Source organism: Trachypithecus francoisi, unplaced genomic scaffold, assembly GCF_009764315.1.
Source record: "Trachypithecus francoisi isolate TF-2019V2 unplaced genomic scaffold, Tfra_2.0 Lachesis_group0, whole genome shotgun sequence".
NCBI classification, from domain to species: Eukaryota; Metazoa; Chordata; class Mammalia; order Primates; family Cercopithecidae; genus Trachypithecus; species Trachypithecus francoisi.
The window spans coordinates 165,777,184-165,802,784 of NW_022681453.1; the positions used below are offsets into that span (position 1 = coordinate 165,777,184).

Consider the following 25,601-nt stretch of genomic DNA (forward strand, 5'->3'; position numbering starts at 1 on the left):
GAGAGGAAATATAGTAGGGTTGCTAGACAATGCTAAGGTCCATTTGAAGCTAGAGAAAGTGAGTTCAGTAAGTATGGTTATATTTTTCTCCTATTACTTTTGGCTGTTCACTTACAAGCATGAGTAGCGTTTGGGGTTTTCTAAGCAAATAACAGAGGGAGAATGGGCAAGGGTATTGAGAGGATAAATTCAAGGGAGTAATTAAAATGATAACGCATGGAACAAGCTGGGGAAATGAGGACATTAGTGGAGTAAATGACAATGAAAAAGCAGTGGAATAAATGAATTAGAAGTCAAGCAGGGGTTGGAGATAAGAGTGAAAGGATTAAGGTGACAAGTCAGAGAGTAGCATGTTTAAAATGAAGGTTCTTAAGGTGGTGTGGTTACTGGAAATATGACCATGAGAGTCAGTAGCTGGAGGTAAGGATGTCAAGGAATAACTGCAGAGTAGAGACAGATACTACCTGTTCCATAAAGAATACTGATTTTACGAGCCACCTGAAGGTTAGAGGAATCTTTTCTACTTATCATCTAAATCATCTTTAGAAATTCAAATTGATGTTAATTATTAGACCATGTATATACAGACTTTGCTGATTCCTAAGGGAATTACATTAAATGAAGATACTTGCTGTGGATATTTTATGTAAGTCATTTTCTTTTACACTTATCAGTTCTGTGAGTTAATTATTATATTCCCATTTTACAGATGAAGCAGTTGCGTGAAGATGGCTTAGTAACTTGACCAACATTACAGAGATATGAAAATGGTGGGGTCAGGATTAAAACCTACCAGAAAACTGAAGACTTTTTCTGTTTCTTAATGATGCCTTCAAAGAAAGCCTAACTCTTCTTAAATATAATCTCATTGACAAGAGGAAATACACCTTTCTCATTCTAAGGATTGTGGGATCTAGTCTTTCACTTCAAGACCTAGTTAAATCTAAACATTAAAATATTGGTAAGTCAACTTTAGATATAATTTCTAGATAGGCCATTTTCATATTTCCACAGAATTGTATCAAAAGGATTCAGCAAGGTAACTGAAGTTGAGAACTTTTTTATTCTTTCCAAAGTGATCGGACTGTCTAACTGCATATTAAACATTATACTCAATTTTTTTAGGGGGGGAATCTACAGATAAGGCACAATAAGCCAATCAGCTCAGAAATAATAGTAAAATATGTATAAAATAAATCATGTACCCTTTTAATCAAAATAAGATGACAGAGATTTAAATTTGGTCTAAGTCTTAAAATCGGGTTATATATACCCAAAGGTAAGAAAAGCAATTACTTCTTATAAGAGCTTCTTGAAAATGGTAAATATTAATTTGATTATTTTAATGGGCTGGTATTACTAAACATATCTTAACAAGTTATGGTCTTATCTGCCCCTAAGTAACAAGGGAAGTCTTAAGATGGAGCACTTGGTAAGTTTTTCTCTGTCAAAAAATAAAAGGTAAGAATCAAATGACTGTTACTTTGGAGTATAGAAAATTATTATTAACAGGATATATAAATGTGTAGATCACAATATGTATATTTTATAGGTGACATCTTTGCATTGCTACTTCCATAATGCTGGGAGCTTTTGCCCTAAATCATCTCCCATCTTCCTAGATCTTTCTGGTGGTCAAGGCAGCAGTGCAATCAATGACTCTACACCATAACGAGAAAGGCCCATCTCTGACTCCACTCAGCAGAGCCACAACATCCAGACTAAAAAACATTTAAAAAAATTTCCTTGGTGATAATTGCTTTACTTTTTAACCACAAAAAGTATCATTAATACCCACTTGCACACTTATCTGCTTTAAATATCGCAGAACACAAACTAAACAGGCATGGTTCCTTCCTTCTAAAGTTAAGAATCGAAACAATGATCTATGTTTTAAGGAGTCTATATAGAATCCACCTTGAATTTTACAGAATATCAAATTACTCAGGGTGGGTTTCAGCTATTATGTTTGAGAATTTAAGTGATGAATTCCCTTAAAGTTGAGGTGTCATCTAGACAGAGGAAACAAAGTATATTTTCATAATTACTGGAGGTCTTATGTTGGCACAGTGAGCTTCTATGAGTTTTATAATGCCCAAGTAAGTATTCCAACAAAATAAAGCTCATGCTGGCTTCTTTCCTTGTTTTCTATGACTTTCTTCCTATGCTGCTGAACATTATTAGGTCACTTCCATTCTCACTGAATGTCAATGCATATAGCCACCATTTCTCAGGGCTTATAATGTATCAGGAATGGGGTTAACAGTGTATTTCTAGTGACATATCTAATCCCCTAGTATATTATTATTAAAACAGTAACATTAAAATTTTATTAATTTTAGGTTTGAGAAAACTGTAGGTCAGAGAAGCCAAAGATAGCTAGTAAGATATGGAAAAGAGAGATGCAAGCCTAAAGCATGTGAGCTAAACACTATGCCATATACTTTGTAATATTTTAGATGAGCAAAAAGTGTGGTCTAGAAAACAAAGGAAAGAATGTAGAAACTGGAAACCTGCATGTTTCTCCATTTAGGAAAACAGTTACACCATGTTATTTAACTGGGATTGCATTTGGCTGCAAATAAGAAAACAACTAAACCGTATCTTACATATAAAGTTTATTTTGTTTCCTGTAATCAATCAGAAGTCTGAAGTATATGATTGCTAAAGTTAAAAGAGGTCATGGTGAGGTCTCTGCAACTCTCTTTGACATTCATTCAAAGTTGTAAAATACCTGCTATATCTCCAGCCATCATAACAAAGAAAGAGAAAATGATAAAGAAGAAAGAGTGGCACCCATGTCAAGAAAGCAAATGTTTGACATAAATCCCCAGCAACCTGGAATTAAATAATTGGCCAAAATTGTGTCACAATGTAATCCTGAAGCTAAATGTAGCATCACTGAGAAAAAAATTAAAAAAAAAGATAAAAATCCAAAACAAAATCACAACCCAACAAACTCCAAATCTATTTTAGTAAAGAAAGCATCAGTGATATTAGGTGAGTAAATAGTACTGTCTGCCACATTTGACTTAACAAGAAAGAAATTTGGTATGTTTGAGCTTCGTGACAAATGATGTGTAATGCATCACATATAAACAACTTTGCACAAGATATATTTAATCATTTTAATGTATATAATCATTTTAATTTTAAAGTACAGATTGCCTACTAAGAATCCAGTCTGGCTTTATTATTCCTTCCTAAACTAACTAGATGTAGTTAATCTATGTATATGTCCCCAACATTATTCAGAAAAAAGTCAATGGCATTCTGTGGTCAGTGGTTCTCAAACACAGCTTGCACCAAAATTATCTGAGAAGATTTTTTTTTTGAGGTGGAGTCTCGCTCTGTCGCCCAGGCTGGAGTGCAGTGGCATGATCTCGGCTCACTGCAAGCTCCGCCTCCCGGGTTCAGGCCATTCTCCTGTCTCAGTCTCCTGTGTAGCTGGGACTACAGGACCCCTCCACCACGCCCGGTTAATTTCTTTGTATTTTTAGTAGACGGGGCTTTACCGTATTAGCCAGGATGGTCTCGATCTCCTGACCTTGTGATCCACCCACCTCGGCCTCCCAAAATGCTGGGATTACAGGCGTGAGCCATCGCACTTGGCCGATTTTTTTTTTTTTTTAAGATGACTGGGACCTGCCTGCAGAGTTTCTGATTTAGTGAGCCTGGGGTGGAGCCTGGTAATTCATATTTCTAATGAGCTCCCAGGGGATTCTAAAATTGCTGCTCCAGGGACCAAATCTTAAGAATTACTGCTCTAAAGGTAGACACCAATTAGTTTAAGGCAAACAGTAGAAAATATCTAGGTCTGGGGTAGGCACATGATGTAATTTGGCCCAATTGGACTAAAAGAAACTCTGTTACGTTGTACTTGGTGAAAGGTTTTATTCTCTCTCACCTGTTTGGCTAGAACAAGAAAGCCTATAGCTCCAAAACCATTGTCAGTCACTTTGTGATTACAAGAGAATATGTCTTAAGAAACTGATGATGAAATTAGCACAGTGGAGATATGGGGAAAATCTTGGATCCTTAATTGAGCCTCTGTGTCACAGTACATCCAGACTTAGCTAGTTTGAGGCAAGATATTCTGAAGCTTGTAGTCAAAAGCATCCTGCTTAATATAAAAGATAAACCTGAAGTTTAAATAAAGAATATGATTTTTATTTTATTATCATTATTATTATTATTATTATTGAGACAGAGTCTTGCTCTGTCGCCCAGGCTGGAGTGCAGTGGCACAGTCTCGGCTCCCTGAAAGCTCCACCTCCTGGGTTCACGCCATTCTCCTGCCTCAGCCTCCCAAGTAGCTGGGACTACAGGCACCCGCCACCATGCCTGGCTAATTTTTTGTATTTTTACTGGAGACGGAGTTTCACCATGTTAGCCAGGATGGTCTCGATGTCCTGACCTCGTGATCTACCCGCCTCGGCCTTCCAAAGTGCTGGGATTACAGGTGTGAGCCACAATTTTATTTGCTTTACAGCAGAACGTTAATAAATAACATCTCTATATAATCCAAAGCTCATCTGAGATATTGGTTTAAAATTTTCCTCTACACCATATTTTTATAATAACTGTTAACGAGTACCAAAATGGATAGTTTGATTTTTTCCCCACTGTATAGCCTCTACCTAATGAATAGTAAAAAGAAAGTGGAGAAAGTAGAAAGCCTAAATCTTTTTATCCAGAGTGAATAAATAATTATCAATTAAGTGGACTAAATGAAATAATTGAATTTTCTTGCTTTCTTATTGCCAATTTCAAATTTTCCCAATATAATCTCTACTCTACGCCTCTCACTCCTATTCACAGAGAGGCCAAAGAAGAAAGAAGAAAAGAAGACTCAATTAAATAAAAGAAACTGAATAACACAGTGATTTTAAATTTTGTAGAGTTCAGGAGTCACTGAAGCAATAATTTATTGTTAAGGCAATCCTGAAGTTTTAATAAAATAGTATTTGTGATTAGTTATTTTTATTTTGAGAATTTCGGGGATGCTTTTTAACTGAAGATGCCAACGAATTTAAAACTGTAGAACCATGTAAGATGACTTGTCTTAAGGAATGCAATAGGACAGAAAAGGGCAAGGAAAATAAGAATTGAGATGGCACAGAATTCAAAACTATAACTACTTATATACTGAAAAATAATTATAGAAGCTGTTTAACAATGGACACCTCCACAAGCTACTTCCCTTCATCTGTTTGCCTGAGTACTCTGCACCTCCAAGGTGCTGGTTATCATCAATCTTCTCTTTCCTCACTGGCCAACTCCTCACAAAGCAAAACAGCCAAAGAAGCCCTCTTCATTGGAGCACTGTGCCAAGCACAAATAAATTCTCATTTCACTACTAAGGTGAAAGAACAGATATGGAAGTGAGTATATTTTAACATTAGCAACAGGAAAATAAATAAGTTTCAATTGTGATATCAAAGATGGTAATATTTACTTCATTCATAATTGAAAGAGATGTTCCAAATAATTCATTTTGGGAACACTAGTATGTAGTACCGGCCTGAAACAAATTATGCAAATGCTTATATCTTGTAATTTATTCAACTGCTTTCTAATTCCTCATTTTCTTAACTAAATTAGCTAAAAGAGGAACTATATGACCAAAAAAGAGGAACTATATGACCAAAAAATGAATGTCCATCATCTAAATTAGTATACAATGAATTCATCTTTCAAACTATAAGATCCAAGATGGGCAGATTTCTATCCCTGCCTTAAAGGAATACTGCCTATTTAAACAGACTCACCGAGGGTTTGATGGTCTCATTTAGATATTCCTGCTTCTATAGAAGCTAGCACAAAATACACTGGTGGCAAGCAGTTAATTCATTAATTAACCAAATTATTTTTGAAGAAAAGATAGCACTAAACAACACAGTACTGAAAGTGCAATTGTGGTTGTCTGAGGTCCCTGTCTGCAAAATGTGTGGTAAAGACAAGCAATGCCTATGCTGTTTCTAATTATTCCAATTATCATGGCACACTATGAAAACTTGATTAATAACACTGAAGATATTGTTGTGGCAATTAGCCATATGGTTGTGGGACTTTATTCTGTCACGATTTAGCCATTAGCATCTACTTATGTTTGTCAGAACAGCGCATCCGTGACAAGTTGAAGTTCCGCTCACCTTGCCAAGTCCCCTGTGAGCAACACTAGAGAACTGTTTATTCCTAGGAGCCTCTTGCCTGAGTAAATTTTTCATGTGGCATCCGGTCTGACTGGGGACAAATGTCAAATAACTTATCTGATGACCCATCAAGCTAATCTTTCTCTGAAAAACCACTTAGTGACATGTGTGTCTAAACAAACTAACTGAAGAAATTTTACTTGACCAGTAATTGCTGGTCATCTATATTGCCCCACATATTCCTATGGTCAGTAACGAGAGAAACTAATCTTCATATATTGATACATAGAAATCTATAAATACAGTATTGGAAAGGATATATGTGTACATATGTACATACACATGCCAAATAGCAAAAAATTTACTGCCTATAGTATATATTTTTTTTTTTTTTGAGACGGAGTCTCGCTCTATCGCCCAGGCTGGAGTGCAGTGGCCGGATCTCAGCTCACTGCAAGCTCCGCCTCCCAGGTTTACGCCATTCTTCTGCCTCAGCCTCCCGAGTAGCTGGGACTACAGGCGCCCGCCACCTCGCCCGGCTAGTTTTTTTTTTTTTTGTATTTTTTTAGTAAAGACGGGGTTTCACGGTGTTAGCCAGGATGGTCTTGATCTCCTGACCTCGTGATCCACCCGTCTCGGCCTCCCAAAGTGCTCGGATTAGAGGCTTGAGCCACCGCGCCCGTCCGCCTATAGTATTTTTGCATGACATTTGCAGTGAATTTACTTAAGAAAGTTGAGAAGATAATACTTTTAATTATTAGTGAGGCGATCATTTTAAGGAAAAAGAGAAGTAAAGATATTGGTCGGTTTCTAAAATTAATGCTAGGATAAACACATACCTTGCAGTAGAAGATTAAAAAGATCAATTAAGAAAAATGAAGTTTACATTTTGAAATGGAATTAATGTTAATGTGAGAAATACAGCACTGTAAGTTTGCTTAATTAGCTAATTAATTAATTTTTAAAAGATAAAGCTTTGAAATAGTTGCTAGCAGTAGGCAAATTTGCCAGTTTTTCTTCCAAGCTGGAAGAATGGTAAACAGTTCCCACTGTGTTTACAAACCCTTAAGGCAGCCCAGAGCTCCCCAGATGGAAGTGACGGGTACTGGGGGGTAAAGCCACACAAGAGGGAGACAGAAAGAGTTCTGTGTTTCCATTTCATGTTTGGGTCCCCTCTACACTGGGAATGGGTCACAACATGAAGGCATAACCAGTTACCCACGTCTTGCCTGCAAACGTTCAGTTTGAGAAGTTCACATTGAGAGACAATAAAAAAGTAGTCTATGTTCCTGTGGTATAACCACATTGGGCTAGTGGGGCTGGCCTTCAGACAGTCAGGAGTTTGAAATCCCCCATGAAGTAGGCTCACATATAATTCCAGCTGCTACCGCAGACAGGGAGGTGGCAGCAGCAGTGCTGGGGTGCAGCCGTGGCTGAAGGGCTGGGCACATACAGGGCCTCTGAGTGAGATGTAAGATTTCACTGGCCTCTATACTATACGAATACCTGATTTAGAGTAAGCTTATGGAGGAAGTACATGTCTGGTAAATGGAAAATATAGCCAAGGGTTGTCACTGTAACTTAACAAAAGCATCTATTGCTTCATGTTAGGAAACTGACTTACAAGTGTTGTCCCTTGGAGTTTCCAAATTCTTCCAAGGCAGCTGAAAGAGCAGAGGGATTATTAAGAGGGATATGTCACCATAATGAAGTCTAGAGTCAGTGATGGGGTGGGGAGGACTAGCTTCCTTCCCAGTGATCTAAGGAATTTTATCTATTCACATACATTTATAAAATAAGTACAGCTGTGTGTCCAGTAGTGGTATCTAGAAATCTTCTATCAGTAACCCATGTCTCTGGTACTTTCTTAGTCACCACTGGGTCATCTCCTTATCGATAAACTTCTGAACAACAGCCACTGGCTTCTGCAACTTGCAACTTTCTGAAAATGTCACATTAATATTTATAGAAGTCCCTCAATTTTGCATAATTACTCCATTGTGATTTTTAGAAAAATATGCAAGTAAATATTTTTGCATAAAACTATATTTTCCTATAAAACGATGTCTTGTTATACTAAATAACAATAGCTAACACTTATTTGAGTGATTACTATGTTGAGCACTTTACACGTAGCTCTATTAAATTCTGAATTCTTGAAAGGTATTTCCCTCATCTTGCAGATGAGAAATTGAAGCCTGGAGATGCCAGTTACTTTTGTGAGGTCACACAGAGTAAGGGGTAGAGTTGGGATTCAATTCTAGGGAGGATGACTCATATTCTTAATCACTGTTCTATAGCACCTTCTAATAAATGATATTTAAATACAGTAATACTTTTAGGCTACTACATTTAAATGATGAGAAGTAGCTGGGAATATATTAATAAAACATTAAAAATAATTGCAAAACAAATATTCAAGCTAAAAATTGCAGTATGAACAATACACTCAAACTTAATTCTTCTGACACAGAGCTCATCATTTTACCTCTCTATCACCCCAACTTCTATCTTCTTTCATAGTAGTAACTACTCCTAGTCCTTAAGCCCTCCCTCTTCCTATCTTCAATACAGCATTCGCTGCCTTGTAGTTATCCTCCCGACTCCAACTCTACTGCTACTGACCTTATCATTTCTCAATAGACGCTCCATCAGCTTTCTAACTAGTCTCCCTGCTGCCATCTTATTTAGGCCCATTCTGCTGCCACAGATATCTTTCTAAGATATAAATATGACCAATTCTGTCCTGCACTGCTCACCTAATGAATCCCTTTGTGTGGTATCTAAAATCCTGACTATCTGCTGAGACTTATCTTTGGTCACTTGCTCATATGCAGGTCACATTTTAGTCTATCCTAACTGTAGACTACAGAGTCATTTTATACTTGTCAGAAATGCTCTGCCTTCTTACACAGATTTGGAGAACTTTTTCAAAACCTTGCTCTATAATCTCTTCTTGCTTGAACCACCTCCTGACTATCTGGAAGCATATATGACCATTCTTATTCTGACATATGTCCACTCCATTGCTACACATGCCTCTTATTACAGAATCATGATGTCTCTTATTTACAGGGCTAATTTCTTCTATATACCAAGACGAACTCTTTGAGCTGTATTTCTAGTTAGTGCAGTATGTATTAGGTGCCAAATTAAAGGAAAATATTTAATCTACAACTTAAATTGGTTACACCTACTCTTTTACGTATTAGCTACTGTCAAGGCTGACTATTAAAATAAATTTTTCTTTATTCCAAAAGTAATCTGTATATGTCTCAGGAAAGCTAGAAAACAAAAGCATAAGCAAAAGGAAGAAAAAAAGATACCTCTAATCTCATTGTCCAGAAATTATTTTGGATTATGCTTTTCCAATTTTACTTCTATGCACATATAATATATAAACACATTTACTTTATAATAAAAATATGACCATAACATGCATATTATCTTTTTTCTATGTGAACAAATATTAACCACTGAAGAGTCATTTAAAGTGGATGCAGTTTTCCCTTATATGTATATACTATTATCTATTAAATTATTCCTCTATTTTTAGGCATTTAAATTTATAGAATTTTTCAGTATAATAAATACTATTGCCAAAAAATCTTTAAAGCAAAACTCTGTATATCATTAATTATTTGCTTTTAATAAATTCCCAATAATAAAACTGGATGGTAAAATTTATACATACCTTTATGAATTTTGAAACAAACTGTGAAATTGATCCTTTCCATGAAATCTTCCAAACATGGGGTATACTGAATTATTTTGGCTTTACCTTTGCTAAATCTAATAAGCAAATATGACATACCCTTGCTTTAATTAGCATGGCTTTGATTACAAATTTTTTTATTACAAATTTTTTTCAAATACTTATGAGCATGTACATATACATACATCTAAAACTGTCTGTACCACCTGCCCATTTTTCTCTTCAGTTACTAATCCTTTTTCTATTTATTTGTAAGAAATTTTAATATACTAAGGATATTAATTCTTTGCCATACACTTGTAAACATTTTTCCTAATTTATTTGTCTTTCAATTGATAATGGTTTCCCATGATATATTTAACATTTTTATTCAGTAAAACCCATCAACATCTCCTTAATGGGTTTCTTGCACTGAAATCACACATAGAAAGGCCCAGCCATACCCAAGAATACATTAATATATAGCTACATTTTTTTCTAGCTTTTAAAAGCAGTTTTCTTTGCACCTTTAATTCTTACATTATATGGAATTAATTTCAGCATATGGAGTGGGGTATGGATAACAGACTTATTATCTATTGTCTCAAATAGATAATAAATTATGTCAACACTATTTACTGACTATTCTATCCTTCTATACAAATTTGAAGTCACCTTTGTAATATTAACACACACATAAACATGGAGACCAGATTCAATAGCTGTTCACTATTAGTATAAACTAATTTTTATAATATACTTGAATCTATGGACTTTCTATTGTGTTCTGCAGAATGGCCTGCCAATTACTGTGTTAGCTGACATTGTATGTAATTTAACACCAATTAAAATTTACCTTTATTTAAGTTATATACTTTTACACGTATGTTTTACCACTTAAAGTTCTGTTTCTTTGGTTTACACAGATTGCTTTTCAAGAGGGTGGTACTTGGCCCAAGAGTCAGAAGATAAAGGTTTCAGATGTAGATCCCTCAATTGGATCTGTTACTCAGCTTCTTGATGTCTCAGGGAATAGTATTTGTTTTGTCTAACTCATAATGATGCTATCAGGGTGTCTGAGATCAAGCAACTCAAACCATTTGTTTAGTGACTATATGTAAGTAAATTTGGTTTCCTCTGTCTTAATTCAAAATAATCTAGTCTTCTGAAACACTCCTCATGACTCAGTCACTTATTTCAATAGTCACCTTTAAAACTGTTCTTGTTTCCTCTCAATATGGATAACTGAGAATTAATTACAGCAATTTTTCTCAGGTCCAAATTAAATAAAAAATTGACAAGCTACCTAAAATTTAAGTCTAAATTTTTCGTCTGACATAGCAGGAGGGAAGAGTAAAAATAAACATGCCTTGGCAGGACGCAGTGGCTCACACCTGTAATCCCAGCACTTTGGGAGGCCAAAGTGGGCAGATCACGAGGTCAGGAGATAGAGACCATCCTGGTCAACATGGTGAAACCCTGTCTCTACTAAAACTACAAAAATTAGCTGGGCGTTGTGGCACATGCCTGTAATCCCAGCTACTCGGGAGGCTGAGGCAGGAGTCAGAGGTTGCAGAGAGCCAAGATCGTGCCACTGCTCTCCAGCCTAGGAGACAGAGCTAGACTCTGTCTCAAAAACAAAACAAAACAAAACAAAAACCGTGCCTCGCTTTCTTAATTTCCTGAGATGAAGCAACTGAGTTTTAAAAACATAAAAATCCCTACACTTTCTATCACTTAAAAAAAAAATCAAAGAAAGTCTGAGCTCGGAATTTTTTGAGTTTAGATTTAAATCTAAATTATTCCTTGGGACAAGTGTAGAGGCTCATGTCTATAATCCTAACACTTAGGTGGGAGAATCAGTTGAGCCCAAGGGCTTGAGATCAGCCTGGGCAACACAGTAAGATCTCATCTCTAAAAAACAACAACAGAATTAGTCAGGTGTGGAGACACATCCCTGTAATTCTTGCTACTTGGGAAGCTGACATGGGAGGATCCCTTGAGTCCAGGAGTTGGAGGCTGCAGTGAGTTATGATCACATCACTGCATTACAGCCTGGATGACAGAGCGAGTCCCTGTCTCTACAACAACAATAAAGTTATCCCTTAGATGGAACCCCTTTCATACTTACAGTATCATCTTGGACTTTAAATTCTTGGGAAGAGACAAGTAAAATTTAAAGATCATTCACCAAATTTAATAGTTTCATAATTTATTCCAAAATAAGTTAAATTGAACAAATAATTACTCCTATAATTGCAATAGCATTGTGCATTTGCTGAAAACCACCTTGGGACTATCACAGCCCCATGGAACTCTTCATGTAAAAGTACGACATTGCTTTAATATATGCCTTCACTATCATTCTTTGACCAAATCCACTGCCTGCTAATACATTAAGCAAGCGATTCTCCATTTTTGGTGTGCATGCAAATCTCCTGGGCATCTTGGTAAAATGTGAATTGTTTGTCATTGGGCAACCCTGATACGGGACCTGGGATTCTGCATTTCCACCAAGTTTCCAAGTGATGCAGTGTTGCTGGTCTTTGCACTATACTCTGAGTAGTAAGGGATTAAGAAATGCCTTTTAAACAAAACTGCCTATAATTATCACTGGCTTTAATTTACCTCTCATACAATTCTTCCTGGCTGCCTTTTTTCTGATTTCTCTAGCCAATTTCCACTTTTGACTCAATTTCATTCATGGGGTCAATCTACTGGCCACAGTAGTTAATCATAAAGGCTGCACAGTAAATTATAATAATCCTTTATTAGCCATTATGGAGTATATGACCCATTCCTACCAGAGATACCTGCCTACTTCATCAAAGATTCACCTGGATGGCACCAAAAGAAACCTGTTGTCTTCATCCTGAGTGTACTTTTTACGAATAGCTTTGAAATAAGTTTGAAATTGAAACTGAAACAAAATACCACCAAACACTAGAATCTCTAAATTCTAGACTGAGATATTTGGTTATTAGGAACAGAAAACCACAGGCTAAGTAACATGGAATTTACCTACAAACTCTATTATTACCTTGCAAAATGGGTAGAGAAAAAGGTGTATTAAAACTGAGAAAAAGAAATGGGGGAAAAGTAATAGAAAATCAGATAGGTGGAGTTGAAAATGAGATTAATGGCATCGGTTGGAAGTTATCCAAAACTGAAAGCAAGCCACTTGCTTTCTTTGAGATTCTATACATACATGAGGAATTAATAAATGTTCTATAATGTTTTGTTTTTGCTTCGATTAGTCTTATCAGTATATATCAGTGGTTCACAAATGCTACTGTATATCAGAATCACTTTTAGGGAATGTTAAAACATAGATTCTTGGTCGCCTCTCACAGTTTCTGGTTAAGTAGGTGGGTGGGACTCAAGAGTCTGCATTTCTGACAAGCTCTTATGTGATAGCTGGTGCTGCTGGTTCTGGGATGACACTTCAGAAACACTGGTATACGTTATTCTGAAAAACAGTTGTGTGTATGATTCTTCTGTTTAAAATAACTAATTACTACTTTTTAAATATCTGGGCTTTCATTTGAATGATACTTCTCATTTCACATGCATTTTAAATCAGTATGGGAATTATAACTTTCTACCTAGCACGAAATACAAGTACAAGAAGCTTACAACTTTGTTCTGTTTGATTGATGTAATGTTTAAAAACTTTTTAGAGGTTGGGGTTCCCAAAAATAAGTGAGGGCAGGAAGATAATCAGCAGAGAGCTGAGAGGTTCCCAAATGAAAATTATCGTATTGTCCTTTCCAGTAAATTCTTAATGTCTTCAGCGGCAGAAGAGCTCATTTCTGAGGTTCTTTTTGGCCTTATGGGTTAATCGCACCAAGAGGAGTCACTTTAACTCACATGCCTTTAGGAGTAATGATATGTTTAAATGATTAAACAATCAGGAAAAAAAATGCGTATCCCCATAATGAAAGCAGTTAGCACACAGATCCATGGTTTATATGAGTACCACAAGTCATTTGTAAAATACATGTTCATTTTAGATATGTAAAGAGTTCTGTCATGCCCTATGAAATAAATTATATTTTATTGGTGCCCGGGTGTTTCATAACTTTTATTTATTTACTGCAAGAGTGGAGAATTAAGATAGAGTAGTTAATTTCACCAAAAGACTGACAAATGGCTCATTAGACACTTATGGAGCTGCAGCTAATTGTACAATTTTTGCTGTTGTTGTTGTATTAATTGTCATTGCTTGCTTAACATGCTCACACTGGTGGTCATCAGCACCCATTTTTTACCACTATCCCACAAACTACTCCCCAAAAGAAAGAAAAAATGAAAAGAAAAAAAAGAGTTAAGATAAAAAGGAAAACATAACTTAAAATATAATGTGGGTTAGAGAAACGCATGGGAGGAATGACAAAGAATAAAAGTGATAGCCTTTCCCCACTGGGCCACCAATAACCATCAATGCCTAACAGCAGTCACCTCACCTAACAGCTTGAGCCACAGAGTCAAAGAACTGCTTTTTTGTTATTCAGATTAAATATCATTTACATTATATACTTTCGATTTCACCAGAGACATAAGGTCAGAATTGATTGAATATGTACTTCCTGCATGTAATGATTTCTCCTTTTTTACAATCATGTGCTAACATTGCTCAGTAATGGCCTATGGATGAAGAGACAGATGTACTACCAGTCATTCGCTACACATTTGCATTAACAAATCATCATTTAATTAAAGCCTATCCAACAAGTTTATGCTACTTTAAATAAAGTTCCTTTCAATAAAAGATGCCACAATGGCACACAGTTGTTAACTATGAGGAAATTTTTTTAACTATATTTATTTTTGTGTCAAAGGCTTAGGTGTGCATTAGACAACCATTTATTAATTTTAATTTTGCTTGGAATAAACACCCTGACAAACAGCATTTCAATTCAGGTTGCTATACAACAGAATCATTCACTTTCAGATACAATCATGCAGTAACAGCACAAGCTCCTGCTTCACAAATGGCTCAATCCCCAATCCCCAAATACTATAGAAGATAGATTATATATAAGTTATACAAGACATGTATTCTAACATTCAAGCCAAAGCTCTAATATTCATATAAACCTAAAACCCTGCTATAATTAGGAAGAAGTATTATTTTAAATATCACACTAAGTTTCATGGGTAAATATTTATTCAATAGAGTCAAAATTTCTATGCTTCTTTAAAAAAAAAAGTAAGGAGACTTGCAGTACAAATACTGACTTCAACCTTGGTTTCACAAATGTGGCTGCTGTTCATGCATTTGACCCAGCAGTCCCATTACTGGATATATACCCAAAGGATTATAAATCATTCTACTATGCATGTGTCTCTATAAGACACATGCATACGTGTGTTTACTGCAGCACTGTTCACAATAGCAAAGACTTGGAACCAACCCAAATGCCCATCAATGTTAGACTGGATAAGGAAATGTGGCACATATACACCATGGAATACTATGCAGTCATAAAAAAGAAGGAGTTCGTGTCCTTTTCTGGGACATAGGTGAGGCTGGAAACCAACATTCTCAGCAAACTAACACAGGAACAGAAAACCAAATACCGCATGTTCTCACTCATAAGTGCAAGTTGAACAATGAGAACATACAGGTGCAGGGAGGGGAACATCACACACCAGGGCTTTTCAGGGGGTTCGGGGCAATGGGAGGGATAGCACTAGGAGAAATACCTAATGTAGATGACGGTTGATGGGTGCAGCAAACCAACATAGGTTTGTTACCTATGTAACAAACCTGAACGTTCTGCACATCTATCCCAGAACTTAAAGTATAATTTTAAAAAAAGAATATTCTGATTATATTTTATTACATTACCTACTTCTTTTCTTTAGTAGGGAGAAAAAAACAAGAGAAAAGAAAAGAAAAAAAAAAAGATTCCCTAGCACTACCTCCTACCTACAAAATTTCTCATCATCTTAAAACAAAGTTGGCTAAATATGGTAAGGGCATTTTCTCCTACCCCTTCTGAATCTGTTTTTTTTTTTCCTCAAAAAAACCTCAAACAACCAGATTTGTTTAGTTTAACATTTCCTCCAACCTAAAGAGAAATATGTTTTAAAAAAAAAAAAAAAAAACCCCTAAGACATACAGAGAAGCATCTACCCCATGAATCCAGATAATCTAAAAGAAAAAATTCTGTCTTGATGCTAAATGTAGAGAGTTCATTTAAAGTCAATTCCTGCTGATTAATAACCTAAATGCAGAGCATTATGCACTTTGGATAAATATGTATGCACACTTCTATTTCACGTACGCACACAGGCCTATGTACTAGAATAAAATATGTTATTGGGGTATTATTCTCACAGCTTCTAAGCCGAGAGAAACTTAGTCTTTAAATGCATTTTGTATTTTCTGCAAATAAAAAATACCTTTTATTTTCATAGGTTGCATAAATTAATGACATGTAAAATGTTTGACTTGAAAAGGCAAATTTCTGAAGTGTTAAAACAAACCTTCTAATTGCTTTCTACATTACTTTTTTAAAAAAGAGAAGATAAATAAATTTTATTATTATTTTTATTATTTTTTAAATTATACTTGAAGTTCCAGGGTACATGTGCACAATGCGCAGGTTTGTTACATATGTATACATGTGCCATGTTGGTGTGCTGCACCCATTAACTCGTCATTTACAATAGGTATCCTATTGCTATCCCTCCCTCCTCCCCTCACCCCATGACAGGCCCCGGTGTGTGATGTTCTCCTTCCTGTGTCCAAGTGTTCTTATTGTTCAATTCCCACCTATGAGTGACAACATGTGGTGTTTGGTTTTTGGCCCTTGCGATAGTTTGCTGAGAATAATGCTTTCCAGCTTCATCCATGTCCCTACAAAGGACATGAACTCATCCTTTTCTATGGCTGCATAGTATTCCATGGTGTATATGTGCCACATTTTCTTACTCCAGTCTATCACTGATGAACATTTGGGTTGGTTCCAAGCCTCTGCTATTGTGAATAGTGCCGCAATAAACATACATGTGCATGTGTCTTTATAGAAGCATGATTTATAATCCTTTGGCTATACACCCAGTAATGGGATGGCTGGGTCAAATGGTATTTCTAGTTCTAGTTCTAGATCTTTGAGGAATCGCCACACTGTCTTCCACAATGGTTGAACTAGTTTACAGTCCCACCAACAGTGTAAAAGTGTTCCTATTTCTCCACATCCTCTCCAGGACCTGTTGTTTCCTGACTTTTTAATGATCGCCATTCTAACTGGTATGAGATGGTTATCTCATTGTGGTTTTGATTTGCATTTCTCTGATGGCGAGTGATGATGAGTGATAATGAGCATTTTTTCATGTGTCTGTTGGCTGCATAAATGTCTTCTTTTGAGAAATGTCTGTTCATATCCTTCACCCACTTTTTAAGGCAGTTGTTTTTTCCTTGTAAGTTTGTTTGAGTTCTTTGTAGGTTCTGGATATTAGCCCTTTGTCAGATGAGTAGATTGCAAATCTTTTCTCCCATTCTGTAGATTGCCTGTTCACTCTGATGGTAGTTTCTTTTGCTGTGCAGAAGCTCTTTAGTTTTACTAGATCCCATTTGTCAATTTTGGCTTTTGTTGCCATTGCTTTTGGTATTTGAGACATGAAGTCCTTGCCCATGCCTATGTCCTGAATGGTACTGTCTAGGTTTTCTTCTAGAGATTTTATGGTTTTAGGTCTAACATTTAAGTATTTAATCCATCTTGAATTAATTTTTGTATAAGGTGTAAGGAAGGGGTCCAGTTTCAGCTTTCTATATACGGCTAGTCAGTTTTCCCAGCACCATTTATTAAACAGGGAATCCTTTCCCCATTTCTTGTTTTTGTCAGGTTTGTCAAAGATCAGATGGTTGTAGATGTGTGGTATTATTTCTGAGGGCTCTGTTCTGTTCCATTGGTCTATATCTCTGTTTTGGTATTAGTACCATGTTGTTTTGGTTACTGTAGCCTTGTAGTATAAGTTTGAAGTCAGGTAGCATGATGCCTCCAGCTTTGTTCTTTTGGCTTAGCATTGTCTTGGAAATGCGGGGTCTTTTTTGATTCCATATGAACTTTAGAGTAGTTTTTTCCAATTCTGTGAACAAAGTCATTGGTAGCTTGATGGGGATGGCATTTAATCTATAAATTACCTTGGGCAGTATGGCCATTTTCACAATATTGATTCTTCCTATCCATGAGCATGGAATGTTCTTCCATTTGTTTGTGTCCTTTTATTTAATTGAGCAGTGGTTTTAGTTCTCCTTGAAGAGGTCCTTCACATCCCTTGTAAGTTGGATTCCTAGGTATTTTATTCTCTTTGAGGCAATTGTGAATGGGAGTTCACTCATGATTTGGCTCTCCGTTTGTCTGTTATTGGTGTATAAGAATGCTTGTGAGTTTTGCACATTGATTTTGTATCCTGAGACTTGCTGACGTTGCTTATTAGCTTAAGGAGATTTGGGGCTCAGATGATGGGGTTTTCTAAATATACAATCATGTCATCTGCAAACAGAGACAATTTGACTTCCTCTTTTCCTACTTGAATACCCTTTAAAAGAAATATATTTTTTTAAATGTTCTTTACTCTATCCCACACTAGATTTGCTTTGGGTTCCTTTTATAGAGTTGACTGTAGAGACCTATGAAATTTTACCTTGGTACAGGATTCAAACTAAATTATGGGATGCAGAAATGTGTTATAAATCAACTTCAAATATTGAACAAAAGATAAATAACAGAAGATTTATATTCTGACATAAAGAACCATCTCTAACTACAATACAAAGCAAAAAAAAAAAAAAAAAAAAAAACCCTACTGTGCTACTCCAGCAGGTTCTCCTTGCCCTCTCTATGCTAACTCAGAATAGTAATTATGAATCTTGCAAGTTCACTCCTGTTTTCCAGAACTATGAGTTGTACATAAAACATGCCTTTTCATCGAAACAATTACCATTAATCAAAACACTGAGAGCTAATACCACTCAAGTCCAACCTACCGCTGTGCCCAGCAATATATCAAACTGTCTGTTGTCAAACACACTAAACAAACTTAAACACACTGTTTTCACTGCAAACAGTAAAAGAAAAAAAAGAAATGCTTGCTAAGTAATTTTTGAATTGAAATTGCTATCTCAGTAATCCATTCTGTCACTGCATTTTAATTTTATGTATTCAATCATAGTCCAAAACAGACAGATCATTATTTGGCTCTGGGAAAAGAAAATCCATGGCACTGATAAATGAAGTTACCTGCAAGAGACTTGGTATTACAATGAATTTGGTTAACTTGCGATAATTTGACTTACAGGTACACTTAAACAATAACACATTTTACTCTTTTAGGGGTTTGTAATGCTTCATTTCCCAGACAAAACTATTAACAAAAGAAAAGTTATGATTGCTCTACAAGAGTCAGAAATAATAAATCTATTTCTACAGCAAGAGTATAAGGTCCATAACTCCATTGGTTTACTTTTTAACAATTTACTGCTTTATAATACACTTTTTATATTTAATTTTGAAATCTGTAATAGGGAAAATGACACAAGAAATTATCTACTGAAATTGTAAATCACCTAACTTCAGTTTGCATAAGTATCAGACATTTACGTCACTATTATATTTCAATGCACCACTATCTGAATGCAAAGCCATAACCTATAAATATGGACTAAGTAACTATCTTGAAAAACTTTGCTTTTCTTATGATATCTTTTCCTTCTTTACTCTAATTTTGTTTTTCTTATTAAGCCAAAAGGTTAAGATTCTCATCCAAAGCGAAAACAACATTTTACAAATCAGAAAGTCAGCTCTGTTTAATAATTTCTAATCAGTGGAGATGTCAAAGTACTTTATATAAGAAGATGAGAAGAGGAATGGAAACAGTAGAGTTTAACAAACAGATCAGGCATTTATTACCAGCAAGCTCCATTATGGATTTCTGAGCTTTGTAAGCCAAGCTCCCCCAAGTGTAATTAAATTTTTATTTATAATGGGTTTGTGACTGTTAACTTCATGTTGCCTATGCTTGTTTCCCTCACATATGCTCATATACACCAATGCAAAATAGCATTCCATGTCTTCTATTAGACAGTACATGTTGATGATTTTTCATCTAAAATATCAAAATTGAACATTAACAAAATATGTACATAAAAAAAGACATGGTATGTAGCGGCTAAGACAGACTATATACACATGAGCACATTACTCTTTCACAGACTCAAATATTTTTCACAGCCTTATGCAGTAAAGGATACTACAAATCTAATCAAAAGGATATAAGGATGCTACACAGCCAACTACACATTTGATACTGCTAGCGATATCAAAGATTAGTGTAAATGTAACTGGAAAAAAGGACTGAAATTCACCCAAAGCCAATGTACTCTTACCCATTTGAGGAGTTTCTTCATTTACAAACCTCTCCTTCTGATAGAATTTATCATTTTTGTTTTATCATTAATCCCTTCCTCTTCTCATATAGGTATAAACCCCTGTATACTTTACACCTTCTTTTAAATGCTTAATGTAAGTAACCACAGGACAATCTCTTTTCCCCTTGAAAAACTGCAAATAAAGATGTCAGCTATTGAGTATATTTGCGGCGTCTCCAGCAGCTGCTGTTAAATACCAGCTGGTCTAGCTGTTTAAAATTACCTCCGAGTTGGTATTATAAAGATGCCTGGGCAGCGTTGCTGTATTAATGGATTATTGAGTGAGCAATGAAAACCTTGGCCAGCTGATGCGTTTTATTACAGTTAGGCTTTATGATGTGTAATCACTGTAATTTTTACAACTAGAGGAAATATGAAAAAAGGAGTTAAAAAAAAAAACCCATAGAAACTGATTTAACTAGATTATTCCTATCATTCTGTTTCCTAGAAGAAGTCAAAGTGCGTAATTACTGTGTATAAATATACAGGTATGAACTTATACACACAATTTATCCATCCATGTGGATGTGTTTTCAACAATACAGGCAAGCAGAGAATGCACATGGACAAATTCAGTATGCACACAATTTGTGAGTATAGACATTTGTTGTTGCCTGCCAAACCACCCAATTGGCTACAATGGGATCACATGACCTAAAATAGTTTTGAACTATTCACTAGCTGGGCAATAGCTGAAAATCCAAAACTGGCTAACTGGACTGTAGTTTGCAATCCAAGGGATGGGATCATTTCACTCCCTTTACCATTTCCCTTTCGTTGTTTTCTTATAAGCCAAGGTTTTTATAGAACTCTAGCAAATTGTCTCCCAGATCCTCTAACTTCTACCTTATGTTCAAAAGAAGATATGGCAGTTTATTGCTTCAGCTATTTTTATGGCTGCTATAGTAACCCAGGGTGCTACCCTATCAGTTTCCAGGGTCCTTCAAATGTATTGTTCTATTTACGGCACTCTCAAGACTCCTGTATGCTCTCAATTGTTTTTAAGAATGAACTCCAACTCTCAGGAGGCTGTGGCCAATTAAAATAGTTCCAAGCAGAAAACAAAACTCAGAAAATTCATTCAAGTATGTCACTGGGTGAATTAGTATCTTGTAGGAAAGGACAGCCATCTCAGCCTGGATTTCCTCTTTAGGTAATCTACAAGTTTTACTCTAAAGTAATATTGAAGAACACAATCATCATCATCATCAAGAAATATCAAGTATATTCTTTTGGTTTTGCTGTACGACATTTAACATCAATTTTCATCACAGCCATTTTGATAAAATACATAGAAGTCTGACAAGAAAGTAATGAATTTTTTAAAATACACCAAAATTTACACATGAAATCATTCATTCAGATCCCATGGTAGGGTTTTTTTTTTTTTTTTTTTTAATACTTCCCATAAAGGCTGAGTACTGTGTTTTGAGGGTTTTACTCATGCAAGTAACTCACACTTCTGATTAGAGCCAAATGTGGTGAATGCACAATGTGAGAAATAAGGTTATGCAATACTTTCTGAGGTCAAAATGTTCTTTGTTTGCTTTTATAGCTATGAAACAGGTTTCTAATGTGGCTCCTATGCTAGTAATGAAGCCAATTCCAGATAGAAAATTCCAGAAGTATTTTGAGTAATAATGCTAAATTAAAATAAATGTGTAACTTTTTACAGTGACCACACTTTAGAAAAACCATCATCATTTTCAATATTAAAAACACCAATATGCTGGTTTTAAAAAAAGTGATCACTGCTGGTTAAAATTTTTGGTTTTTTTTTTTTAACGGGAATAAAACTAGTCATCGTGTTATTTTCAAAGATGTGTAACTTTAAAGTCGCAATGGACTTAAAGTGCCCTCTAGTCCAATCTCTCATTCATAATAAAGACACCCATCCATAAAATTTCTTATGGCTGGGGACTATTGAGCTTTTGCTGAAATATCAGAGTGAAAGCATGTTCACCTAATCCTAAACCATCTATTTTGCAAACTCCTTTTGATCGAGAATTTTTCAGACTTTCTGCTTCAAAACATACCCCCGAAGTTCTTTCTACTGGGTCTTGTCTAGCCTTCAAAGATGAATGTTCCCTGCTCTAATTTATACTTTCTAAATACCCAAGTGATCCTAACACAAAGCATAATGCTTGTTGATATTAGTAGCTGCTTATGAAATATCTGCTCACTCAACAATGACCTAGACAGTTCTATTTTTAAAGAACCATTAAACTGGAAAAAATTATAATAAAATTAATGAATTCAGGTAAAAAGCATAAACTGAAGAAATTTTTAAAAGATATAGCAGCTTACTTAAATTTCCATTATTGTGAAAACTTAGAAATCTAAGAAAAAGGTGAAAAGCCAAATTTCTGACCAACTAGAACAGAGTGAGCAGTAACCACAGGCAAAGAGGCCAATCATAGGTAGATCAGAAAATGGCTGGCATCAGTCAGGTAGCTGTAGAAACACACCCTTTGGATCTGAAATACAGATCCTGGGTGTGGTGAGCTAGTCTCCCATTCTCTTGGGACTTTCTTCTAGAATGCAGACCTTGGGAGGCAAAATGACCTATGACTATAGATTTGGTACAGGAGAATCAGTCAAACCTTCTTTCTTCAGAGATCTTGAAATAGTTTTTAAAAGTCGGGGTTGGGGGGAGAGAATTACTGTTTCATGATAAAATATAGTGAGACTATATACATTCCTAATAAATGATTTAAATGCATGGCTACCAAACTTAAACTCTTCCCATGTTTTATTTTGCCTCCCTTCCTTTTGCTTCTCTTCCTGCATTATGTCTTACCACCAGCAGAAAGCACTGGTCAGAGGTGTGGATGTAGTAAGGGGCAAGTGAAGAGAAGGCTACAGTAACCAAAACAGCATGGTACTGGTACCACAACAGAGATATAGACCAATGGAACAGAACAGAGTCCTCAGAAATAATACCACACATCTACAGCCATCGGATCTTTGACAAACCTGAGAGAAACAAGAAATGGGGAAAGGATTCCCTATTTAATAAATGGTGCTGGGAAAATTGGCTAGCCATAAGTAGAAAGCTGAAACTGGATCCTTTCCTTACCCCTTATACGAAAATTAATTCAAGATGGATTAGAGACTTAAATGTTAGACCTAATACCATAAAAACCCTAGAAGAAAATCTAGGTAGTACCATTCAGGACATAGGCATGGGCAAGGACTTCATGTCTAAAACACCAAAAGCAATGGCAACAAAAGCCAAAATCGACAAATGGGATCTAATTAAACTAAAGAGCTTTTGCACAGCAAAAGAAACTACCATCACAGTGAACAGGCAACCTACAGAATGGGAGAAAATTTTTGCAACCTACTCATCTGACAAAGGGCTAATATCCAGAATCTACAAAGAACTCAAACAAATATACAAGAAAAAAACAAACAACCCCATCAAAAAGTGGGCAAAGGATATGAACAGACATTTCTCAAAAGAAGACATCCATACAGCCAACAGACACATGAAAAAATGCTCGTCATCACTGGCCATCAGAGAAATGCAAATCAAAACCACAATGAGATACCATCTCACACCAGTTAGAATGGCAATCATTAAGAAGTCAGGAAACAACAGGTGTTGGAGAGGATGTGGAGAAATAGGAACACTTTACACTGTTGGTGGGACTGTAAACTAGTTCAACCATTATGGAAAACAGTATGGCGATTCCTCAAGGATCTAGAACTAGATGTACCATATGACCCAGCCATCCCACTACTGGGTATATACCCAAAGGATTATAAATTACTCTACTACAAAGACACATGCACACGTATGTTTATTGCGGCACTATTCACAATAGCAAAGACTTGGAATCAACCCAAATGTCCATCTGTGACAGACTGGATTAAGAAAATGTGGCACATATACACCATGGAATACTATGCAGCCATCAAAAAGGATGAGTTTGCGTCCTTTGTAGGGACATGGATGCAGCTGGAAACCATCATTCTTAGCAAACTATCACAAGAAGAGAAAACCAAACACCGCATGTTCTCACTCATAGGTGGGAACTGAACAATGAGATCACTTGGACTCGGGAAGGGGAACGTCACACACTGGGCCTATCATGGGGAGAGGGGAGGAGGGAGGGATTGCATTGGGGAGTTATACATGATATAAACGTTATGCACATGTACCCTAGAACTTAAAGTATAATTAAAAAAAAAAAAAAGAGAAGGATACAAGAAGGAGGGGTGAAAAAGAATCAAAGACTGCACAGGAAGAAAGCCAAGGTGGTGGAGGGGGGTCAGAACAAAGCCTGTCTGACCAATCTGGGCAGCAACGCAGTGAAAGGAAGTGCTTCCTTTCTGCTATCAGCAATACAATCCACTAAAAAGGATAATTAGATAATTAATCACTTTTACTACTGTTTTAAAACTGCGTTTTCCACAAAAGAGTGGGAGGAAAAGTCAAAAATGAAAAAAATAATGACAGGATTTGGCACCATTGTCATAAATACCAAGAGGCAGAGGCCTTCCTGCCTAAAGGTAATCGAGGTAGAGAAAAGGGAGTTACATATAGATGGCTGAAGCCAGAGCAAGAGGCATTTGTTATATGGGTACTGATATCTCTACCAAAAAAATCTCTTCTCATTAATTTTCAGTTTGAGAAAGTGACATTATTCATCATATTATTAATTAGACATACTTAATGAATTTGTAAGAAATATTTCCTATGCAACAGGCACTGTTTTAAGTGCTTTGCAAATAAGAACTCCACATGGCAACCTTATAAAGGCAGTACTCTTGATCTGACTGTAGCTTTTCTGTTGCTTTCCATTGAATAGGAGACAAGCAGATTCTTGGTTGCAATGAATGAAGAGTTCAGAAACCGAAAAAATAGGTATAGAAAACATACTTTATAAATATTACATTTCTCTGCATATTTCTTGTTTTACAGAAAACAAAATCCTATTAATTATAAACTGGTAATTCAAATGAACTCAACTTGTAATATATACCAAGCAACAACAGGATAAAATTCTATCCATTAAAATATATTTATAGTTCTGTACCTTCCCCCAAAACTCACTCCAGTTGGAGAAATTTATCATCTTCATGCTTGGAAACTGGTTAGCTAGAGAAACTAGATCTCTGGTTCCCTCCAGTGTCACTGCCTTGGCTAAATTCTGATAGTGTCCATAATGTTCACTGGTTTTTTGTTGTGTTTTTTTTTTTTTTTTTTTTTGAGAAGGACTTTTGCCCGTTGCCCAGGCTGGAGCACAATGGCATGATCTCGGCTCACCACAACCTCCGTCTCCCAGTTTCAAGTGATTCTCCT

At 35.9% G+C, this 25,601-nt stretch overlaps 1 protein-coding gene across 13 annotated transcripts in view; it reads right to left on the reverse strand.

Moving 5' to 3' along the window:
- TBC1D5 (TBC1 domain family member 5) overlaps positions 1-25,601 on the reverse strand; it is a 591,323-nt gene that overhangs the window by 190,623 nt on the left and 375,099 nt on the right. The gene's annotated exons all lie outside the window — the stretch shown is intronic.